Source organism: Hylobates moloch, unplaced genomic scaffold (genome assembly GCF_009828535.3).
Source record: "Hylobates moloch isolate HMO894 unplaced genomic scaffold, HMol_V3 SCAFFOLD_10, whole genome shotgun sequence".
Classification (NCBI taxonomy): Eukaryota; Metazoa; Chordata; class Mammalia; order Primates; family Hylobatidae; genus Hylobates; species Hylobates moloch.
In genome coordinates this window covers 54,644,818-54,655,417 of record NW_026652285.1, presented here as the reverse complement: position 1 = coordinate 54,655,417, position 10,600 = coordinate 54,644,818, and the positions used below count along the sequence as shown (strand labels likewise).

The 10,600-nt window shown below is 40.4% G+C and overlaps 1 pseudogene; it reads right to left on the bottom strand.

The window, feature by feature from the left end:
* Window positions 1-4,383: 4,383 nt before the first annotated feature.
* On the bottom strand, window positions 4,384-4,751 carry LOC116474336 (CST complex subunit TEN1-like; annotated as a pseudogene).
* Window positions 4,752-10,600: the final 5,849 nt, after the last annotated feature.

Sequence of the window (10,600 nt, the reverse complement as noted above, 5' to 3'; positions counted from 1 at the left end):
GACCTCATGAAGGTTTTGTTTTAGAGACAACTTCCCTATCCATAGAGGTATTGTGTTATCTAACTTCTAACTCTGGCAATATCTGGCGAGAAAGACATAAATATTGAGTTGCAGGGAAATGTTTAGTGTGTAAGGAAGTAACTAGCTGATGTGTACATAGGTGTTGTAGATTAGATCATTGTTTGGCAAATATTTACTTTCTTTATCCCCACTACCTCCATGAGAGGAGTATATTTCCCCACTCTACTGATGTGGACTTGGCATTGTGATTTGCTTTGGTTAATGGAATACATAGGAAGTGACAGTGTGTGAGTTCTGATTCCAGGCCTTAAGATGCTTGTATGTGTCTACATGAACCTCTGGAAGCCTTCAACTTCTTCCCTTGATACCAGCAGCTGTCTCTCTAGCAAAGGGCCCAGAATGACCACTGTGGAATAAAGTTATTTTAGCTGACTTGCAGCCTAAGCAAGAGTGTATTAGGCTTTTCTCACACTGCTATAAAGAAATACCTGAGACTGGGTAATTTATAAAGAAAAGAGGTTTTATTAGGTCATGATTCCATAGGCTGTACAGAAGGCATGGCTGGGGAGTCCTCAGGAAACTTACAATCATGGCAGAAGATGAAGGGGAAGCAGGCACATCTTCACATGGCCAGGGCAGAAGAGAGAGAGAGGTGGGAGGTGCTACACACTTTTTTTTTTTTTTTTGAGATGGAGTCTTGCTATGTTGCCCAGGCTGGAGTGCAGTGGTGCAATCTCAGCTCACTACAACCTCTGCTTCCCGGGTTCAAGCAATTGTCCTGCCTCAGCCTCCCAAGTAGCTGGGACTACAGGCGTGTGCCACCACACACAGCTAATTTTTTGTATTTTTAGTAGAGATGGGGTTTCACTGTGTTCACTAGGATGGTCTGGATCTCCTGACCTTGTGATTCACCCGCCTCGGCCTCCCAAAGTGCTGGGATTACAGGCATGAGCCACCACACCCAGCCTGTACACTTTTAAGCAAGCAGATCTTATGAGAACTCTATAATGAGAACAGCACTAAGGGGATGGTGCTAAACTATTAGAAACTGATCTAATTGCCTCACACCAGGCCCCACCTCTAACATTGGGGATTACAATTGAACATGAGATTTGGATGGGGACACAGACCCAAACCATATCACAGAGCCTTATGGTGTAGTCACTGAGTTCTAGGTTGGCTAGTTACTCAGCATTATTGTGACAGTTGCTGATTGATATAATAAGTGTGTTTCAACTTATGTGCAAATTTCTTTTTCCCTGAGCTTGTTCTTATACATTAAGTTTGCTTTTATGGTTGCAAGGTGGATGAAACAGTAATTAAAAAAAACCCAAAATATGAAAATCAAACCTTTGGTTTATTCAGAGTAGAGTTTGTGATGAGAAAGGATGGCTGTCAGCTGAGGACAGGATAGAGGACTGTGTGTAAGGTTATAGAATAGCTATAAACTAGACAACCGGACAACTGGGCATGCATCACAAGGGAGATGGGGCAGTTTTTTCATTGCTAGGGATTGCATCTGTTATGTGAATTAGGTAAGTGGCCTGATTGGGCATATGCAGTTGAGGAAGAGCCCTATAATGGTTCCTGGCGAAAGGGGAAGATGAGAGTATGGATTTGCTGCTGCCATGTGAAATTGATGGTCTACTGTTCTAAAATATCTTGTGGGAACGAAGAGAGCTTAATTTCCTTTAGAGGTGGTTGGATTCACCTGCTTCATGAGGCACTATATGGCTGACTCACTCTCCAAGCTTAAACCAGCAGAATGACATATTTTCTGTGATGCCAACATTTTCCCTGGACCACAAGAGACCAGCAGAGGAAGAGTGGTCTGGGCAGACAGTCAACTCTGACCACATAACAACTCTGCCTTTTTTCTTCAGATTGTATGTTCTGGAGGGACACTGGCAAACATCTTTGCCTTTTAATGTGGACACATCAGCATCTTAGGAAACACATCCAGAATTCAGTCACAGACAAGAAATCCCTCCTCACAGCCCTTTCGGCTGCTGCCAGTCTCTTCGCTTTAGCTGAGTGCCAATGATAGACTGCCAAGCAAGTACTGTAGTACTTCTTTGTGAGGTTGAACTAAAATGTGAAAAAAAAAAAATTGACCAATGTTTATGGAATGACTCACATGTCCTGGGTTGGTTGTTTTAAGTGGCTTACTTCATTTGTTCCTCATACAATAACACTATGAGGTAAGTATTATTGTAACCATTTTACAGATGAAGAAACTGAAACCCACAGTTAATCAACTTACTTCCGGTCACACAGCAAATTGGCAGAACTGACTCGTTGACCCAGGTCTTTCGGTTCTCAATCCAGTCTTCTTTCCATTATGCCTGGAACTTTCCTAAAATTTAATTTTTGGCTTAGGAGATACAATTCGGTAGAGAGATGGTGGTTGACTCAGTTAGATACAAATTGCGGGAATGTAAGGGAAGGCAGTTCAGACTGTCTCATGGAGTGGAAGCAAGACATCCTTGGAGCCCGTGTCAGGAGGATAGATTAAGAAAATGTTGGGGACTTTTCTATCAGCCTCAAGCTTTCTTCAGAGCCTTGAACCTGTATTAGAATAGATATTTGCAGCAGGCAGAAAGAGGGCAGGAGTTTCCTCTGGCCTATAAGCGTTTTCTACTACCTGGTTATGGCAGTGAGAAGACTCCTGATATCTGGACAATGGTGACTTCTGTTTGATGAGAACCCATAATACTGCAGAAGCCAGTCTAACTGTGAGTGTACATCTGTTTTCTGTTGGTACCTTTGTCAGTCTTGAAGCTGAGAAGGAGGAATGAGCAGAGTGAAAATCAGAACGGGCTTTTATTATCAACTCTGCTGTGTGATTGTTGCAACTTACTTAGCATTCTTCAACTTTGCCTTTCTGTATTGCAAGGAGGTTAGATGATATCATTGCTTCTTTCTTCCTTGTAGAAGCAAAAATATTTTTTAAAAATAACATCTGACGTGGAATCTTAAGATGTAGTATAGATTCAACTCTTCTGGATGAAGCGAGGATTGGATTAGGTGCCCGATATGGTCTGAATGTTTGTGTTCACCCAAAATTCCTGTGTTAAAACCTGATTACCAATGTGGTAGTAGGAAGTGTGGGGCCTTTGGGAGGTGATTAGTTCATGAGAGCATCTCATGCATGGGATTGTTGCCTTATAAAAAAGGCCTCAGAGAGATCCCCTGCTACCATGTCGAGACACAGCAAGAAGGTGCCATCTATGAACCAGAAAGTGGGCCCTCACCCAACAGCAAATCTGTTGGTGCCTTGATCTTTGACTTCCCAACCCCCAGAACTATGAGAAATAAGTGTCTGTTGTTTATAAGCCACCCAATCTATGATGTGTTGTTACGACAGTGTGAAGGGAATAAGACAGACCCAAACCGAGGGGCTGTCTGGAAGCCCTTGAGTCACATATGAAAAACCCAGGGCTTTGTGGACGAGATTTAAAACTGCTGTTCTGGGTGATCTCTTGGGTCTTTTTCAAAATTAATAGCATGGGATTACAGAACATGGTGGTCTACATTGCCCTCTAACTGTCCTCCAGGTGTTCGTTTCTTGGTTATTTCCAAATCTTCCAGCCTTGGGGAGGCATCCTTCATTATGTATTTACATTTTCTTTTAATTGTCAAATGAACTGGCTTGAGCTTCTACCTATAAGCTTCTCACCACCCTTTCCATCCATATCTGAGGATTCTTGAGGGGTGTCCATATCTCTCAGTCATATGTTGCTCCAGTTTTCTGCTTCTGCTAACCACACATTTCCTCTTTTGCAGTTGACTCTTTCTTCTGCCCATATCAGCTCAATATAAACAGCAGCTGTCTTTGGTTCTTTTCCAAGAACCACTCACATATGGCTGCATGAGCCTTGCTTTTACTGAACGTTGGCAATAATGGAGGGTTGGAGGGTCACGGCACCTTATAACACAGCAGATAATTCAAAATTGAATTTTAGCCATCCCTGTTTTACATAGTCTCATAGCCATAGCTAGCACTGAAAATTTCTTTTTTTCAAGGTCATGCCCTCTAGGGCTTTATTCACCAGGGCCTTCTGAAACCCTCCATGACCCCACACAAGGCACAGCCCCAGCAGCCCGGAGCTCGGCCACTTGCAGTCCCTGGTGGGGTGGGGGGTGGGGGTATGGAGTGTTGGATTTGGGGCCTGTTTTCTGAGTTTTCATTTCTGAGTCAATCCCAAATTAGGGGAAGGGGCTGGATTAACCACCTGCCCCTCTGCTTTCAGGGTCCAGACGAGGCAGTCACTGGGGAAGTGCTTATGCTCTGGGGTGCTCCTGTAGCTTGGGAGGGTTTGGCCTCAGAAGCAGGTAGGGGGTGTTACTGGGCTGCATGTCCTACTGGCTGCCGTCCCTCACACACTGGTACTGCCTCTGCTCCCGCTTGGCTTGTTCTCACAAGGGCAAGTCCATCCCCTCCACACAGTTCAGCACCAGTGCCTTTACCATGGATCCTCCGTGCTGCTGGTCCTGGAGCCCCCTGAGGACCATGTACAGGGAGCCCACCTGGGCTTGGAAGGGCTTCACCAACTTGGTACAGACAAGAACCTGGTGTCGATCAGATCCATTCTGAGCCATCAGCATCACTCTGGACTGATCGTGTCGTAGAGGCACAACCTGCCAAATGTTCTCAGTGTGACCCCACCAGGAACTTGGCTTGTACTGACCTCCCAGTGGAGGGAATAGGTCCCAGGTTTGGGCAGCATCGCTGGCTCCTTCTCTGCCTCCTCCACCTGGGTTGCTGTTGGTCACCTGCCAAGGGGAAAATTTCTTTATGGAAAAGACTTCCTTCCAGGGTGCTGGGTTCCCTCGCTGTCTGTATTTCCTTAGATCTTCCCTCCTTCCTTCTGAGGCCGTTCACTTCTCAGCTTCCTGTGCATGTCCCAATTCTCATTTTTTAAAGTCATAAAAAGGCATTTATTCTTCTCATTCTTCTACTATTTTCTTCTAGACTACCACCATTGTTCTACCTAAATGGCTCATTTTTTGCTTAACAAAAGACAGTTCTGTTCTTATAAGAAATTCTGCCAAGATCCTTTAAAATAATATTGTCCCTCCTTTCTAATGATTGGTCATGGAACTAGTAATACATGAGGTCTTTCTTGATTTAGCTATAAAATAGGTGTTTTCTTCAAAGCCTTAATATTCATTCAGAGAAATAAGATACCTTTAAATCGAAGATGGATGATTTGGATATTTGTGATTGTTCTGGAATTTTAAATTTTATTATCTTTACACAAAAAGGAGAAGAAAACAGTAAAGATCACCCATATTCTCATCACCTGTTGAGCAACTTTCAACTCATGACAAATCCTGTTTTATTTAACTCCCTGCTACTACTCGCAGATGGATCATTTTGAAGCAAATCCAGGACACTGAATCATTTTATTCATAATTTTGTATGTATCTAAAAGGTAAGGACTCTCTTAAGACAACATAATTATGTTACCATTGTCATAAGATTAATAATAATTCCTTAATATCATCAAACAGCTAATTGGTGGTCAAATTCCCCAGATAGGCTAGAAATCTATTTTTTAAACAATTGTTCAAATCAAGATTAGAATGAAGTTTGTCTATTGCAATTGGTTGATATGTCTCTCAATTCTCTTTTAATTTATAGGCTGTCTCTTCCTCTCATTTTTTTTTTCTTTGCAATTTATTAGTTGAAAAACTTGGGTCATTGGTCCTGTAGGACTTTTCACATTCTTAATTTTGCATCCTCAAACTGTCATTTAGTGAGATTCTTATTCCCCTACATATTTATTAGAAACTGGGTGATCCACAAGCTTCTCTGTATAAGTGGTGGTATCTACTTTCAGAAGGAGACATATATCTGGTTATCTCTCTTTTGGTGATGTTAGGAGCCAATAATGATCATTTTCTGTGTTCATTATTTTATCAGAGTTTGCAAAAATGATGATAATACAATTCAGTAATTCCTTCCTGATTTATAAGCTGGAATATTTCTGTAAAGAAATATACTATTCCTCATTAACTATTTGCTTATCCTCAAGTATAGTTGGTGTAGGAGAGGAAAGGTATTGCTTGATGCTTTCTTTTGATTCATCAGTTTTCAGAATATTAAATTAATTCCCTAACACTTTCCAAAGGTAGCCAGTGGGTATTTATTTTAGACTAATAATTACCTAATGCATTTAAACATATACAATGTGTTTTAATCCATTGCAGTTATTATTATTACTTTTTGACACAGGATCTTACTGTGTTGCCCAGGCTAGAGTCAAGCGATTCTCTTGCCTCAGCTTCCTGAGTAGCTAGGACTACAGGCAGGCACCATCATGCTTGGTTATTTAATTTTTTTTTTTTTTTCTTTTTTAAGAGCTGGGATCTTACTGTATCGCTCAGGCTGGTCTCAAACTCTTGGCCTCAAGTGATCCTCCCGCCTTGGCCTCCCAAAGGGCTGGGAATGCAGGTGTGAGTCACCATGTTTGGCCCATTGCAGTGATGATTAATATTAAATGTTCACATTGTTCCATCTTTGCCACCGTAATGCTTTTCAAATTGGCTCCTGGACCATTTTGACAATTATGATAGTGTGTGATAGTTTTCTTGCTTTCTAGTTTGGCAAAATGTTCCAGGTTCATCTAGAATGGGCCATTTCTTCAAATATAGCTGGTTCCTTTTGGTGGGAAAAGGTATTTAGAAATCACAATCTGAGTGTTAGAGTGCTTATTGATACTAGAATGCTGATTATTTCTAAGCCTTTTCAATGGACAGAGCTAGGAAATGTATTTGCGTATTTTTTAATGAGAAAATACATCTTAAGTTTATACTGGTATTTCAAATTGATATTTAGAATTACCAAGTTTTTATTTAACTTGAAAATTTCTTGTTTCTCTTTGCCGAAAATCTTGTATCCGAATGATATATGTATCATTGGGATATATATATTTAAAATTTTTAGCCTATATATTTAAATTTTTATGAGTACATAGTAGGTGTATATATACAGTTTTTTTGAGACAGAGCTTTCTGTGTCACCCAAGCTGGAGTACAGTGGTGCAGTCTCGACTCACTACAACCTCTGTCTTTTGGGTTCAAGTGATTCTTCTTCCTCAGCCTCCCGAGTAGCTGGGACTACAGGTGCACGCCACCACACCTGGCTAATTTTTGTAGAGACAGGGTTTCACCATGTTGGCCAGGCTGGTCTTGAACTCCTGGCCTCAAGTGATGCACCCACCTTGGACTCCCAAAGTGCTGGGATTATAGGTGTAAGCCACCGTGCCTAGCTGTAAGTTTATATGTTTATGGGATATATGAGATGTTTTGATACAGGCATGCAATGTGGAATATGCACATCATGGAGAATGGGTATCCATCCCCTCAAGCATTTATTCCCTAATGATATTAACATGAATATTTCTTAGTTTGATCTTATAAACAATATTTTCAGAATATTAAATTTAATATGATTACAAACAATGTAATGACTTGTGTTAGTTCATTTGGACTGTTATACTAAAATACCATGAACTGGGTTGCTTATAAGCAACAGAAATTTATTTATCATAGTTTTGGAAGCTGGAAAGTCAAGGCACTGGCAGACTTGATGTCTGGTGAGGGCCCACTTCCTGGTTCATAGACTGTGCCTCTCATTGTGTCCTTATATGGTGGAAGGGGCAAAGAAACTCCCTTAGGCCTCTTTTGTAAGGACACTAATCCCATTCACTGGGGTGGGGCCCTGATCATTTCCTAACGTGTCACCTTTTAATACCATCACACTGAGGTTTAGATTTCAACACATGAGTTTTGGGAGACACAAACATTCAGATTCTAGAATCACTGAAAACAGTTTCCAAGAAGTTCTTTTTGTTCTTCAGGTATATTCATCTAAGAATATGCAGTCTGATTTTTATGCTTTAAAATCACTTGAAATAATTTTTCTCTCTATGTTAATGTTACCGCTTTAGTACAAAATCTAGGTTAATTTATTTTATCTTGCTTTAAGTTTTTAGAAATTTTTTGCTTAAAATTTATTTCATAATCTTATAAAACACATACAGCGTTCCAAAATCAAATAAGTCCAGCATCTACCTCATCCCTTTTACCCTGTCCATACCCTACCTCTCCACATTGCTTTGTTTTTAAAGGTGTGTGTGTGTGTGCGCGCATGTATCTGTATTTATATTCTCTTTCTTCCTTGGATAAATGACATCATTGCATGCGTACTTTTCTCCATTTTGCTTTTCTCATTTAACAGTGTTTTTGGAGACATCTTCATAGTGATACAGAAAGATATTCTTTATTCATTTTTACAGCTGCACAGTATTACATGATACTACATTGTGTGAATGTACTTATATTTATTTAACTAGTTTCCTATTTATGAATATTTGGGTTGTTTTCTTTTTCTTGCTATTACCGATTGTATTGCAATAGCTATATAAATATGATTTTTAATATTTTCTGATTAACAATAATGAAGCTAGTATATCGTTTGGATGTATTTCTAGAAGTAGGTTTGCTCGGTTAAAGGGTAAATATATATGAAATCCTGATGGACATTTCTAATGGTTCTCCAATGGAGTTGTGTCATTTTCTACAGGTAATAGTATCTCAGTGTAATTTTAATTTGAATGTAAAAGAAGTTTGAAGAAATCCAGAAGCTTTTACAGTTGCAAGAAACAAGGACCTTCTATCTAGAAAGTCTTCAAAAGTCCACTGTTTAGAGTTGAGCAATTTCTTATTTATGAGGAGTGGACATCCAGGTTTCCTATCCTGGCTTTCTTTCACCTGCTCACCACAGGTACAGGTGAACAGTACAGGCATGCCACAGAAGTCTTTCTATATCATCTCTGAGCCAGGACTAGTGGTTTAAAAATATTTTTTTCTTAGTTTTATTGTAAATGGAGATTTTTCTAATTTTTTTTTCTGTTTTTGAGAGAGAGTTTCGCTCTGTCGCCCAGGCTAGAGTGCAGTGGCACGATCTCAGCTCACTGCAAGCTCTGCCTCCTGGGTTCACGCCATTCTCCTGCCTCAGCCTCCTGAGTAGCTGGGACTAGAGGTGCCCACCATCGTGCCCAGGTAGTTTTTTGTATTTTTAGTAGAGATGGAGTTTCACTGTGTTAGCCAGGATGGTCTTGATCTCCTGACCTCGTGATCCACCCACCTTGGCTTCCCAAAGTGCTGGGATTACAGGCGTGAGCCACCGCTTCCGGCCATAAATTGAGATTTTTCTACAGCTAGACGATTCTGTTAAATGCTTTTGCCCGTGGACTTGATTTTGTTAGATATTTTCAATGATAGAATTTTGATTGATTTGGGATTTGAAAACCTGGTATTTCTATGTATTTACCTATCCATCCATCCATCCATTCATCCACCCTAGCTATAGCCAAAATGAATTGAGGTGGCCTATATGCTATTAGTGAAATAAGATTTTTAAAAGGGAAATATCACGGTAACAAGTTAAAAACGTGGTAAAGGGGTAGAAAAATAGGGAGAAAAATAAATCATGAAATTCTAAGCTGAAAAAGCCACAAATATAAGCTCTGATTTTCAACATGTAGGCTCAGAGCAAAACACAGTACATTATGTAACTCTCATTGTATAATGGTAACAATTGTACCAGCTCATTAGAAAAGAGGTACAGTATTGAAGAAAAGTTTAGGCTGGGTGCAGTGGCTCATGCCTGTACTCCTAGCACTTTGGGAGGCCAATGCAGGAGGATTGCTTGAGCCCAGGAGTTCAAGAACAGCCTGGGCAACATACTGAGATCTTGTCTCTATTAAAAATAAAAAAAATTAGCCAAGTGTAGTGGCATGTGCCTGTAGTCCTAGCTACTCAAGAGGCTGAGGTGGAAGAATCACTTGAGCCCAAGAGTCAAGGCTGCAGTGAGCTATGACCATGCCACTGTATTCCAGCGTGGTGACAGAGTAAAAACCTGTCTCAAAACAAACAAACAAACAAAAAAAACACAAAACCACCAAAAAGTTTGGTTGGAAGTTCTGTTTGTAAACCATGGCTAACAAGCTTGTTGTAGTCAATCTTCATATACATACATATATGTTACATATATATGCATATATATGTGTATTCATCTGTTTGAAGTTTTAAAATATTGTAAAGCTACAAAAAAAAAAAAAAAAACACACACGCACACACACACAAAAAGCAGCAGTGAGGATTTGCAGGCCAAGATTCCCAGAAAGTAAGGAAGGACAGAGAGGACATTTGGCTCCATGTGACTTTTCCAGTAGAGAAATTTGCTAATTTGCAATTAGTAATGGAGAAGCCAAGAGGCTGAGCAGAGATTTAAGTACTGTTACGAGGCTAGGATGAAATAATTGGAATTAAAGACCTGCCAAGGAGAAAGGGTCTTAGTAGTCATCCCAGGCTTTCTTTTGGGATTCTGAAGAAACAAATCTTAAAAATAAATAACCTGGGCTGGGCGCAGTGGCTCACGCCTGTAATCCCAGCACTTTGGGAGGCCGAGGCGGGCGGATCACGAGGTCAGGAGATCGAGACCATCCTGGCTAACATGGTGAAACCCTGTCTCTACTAAAAATACACAAGAATTAGCCGGGCGTAC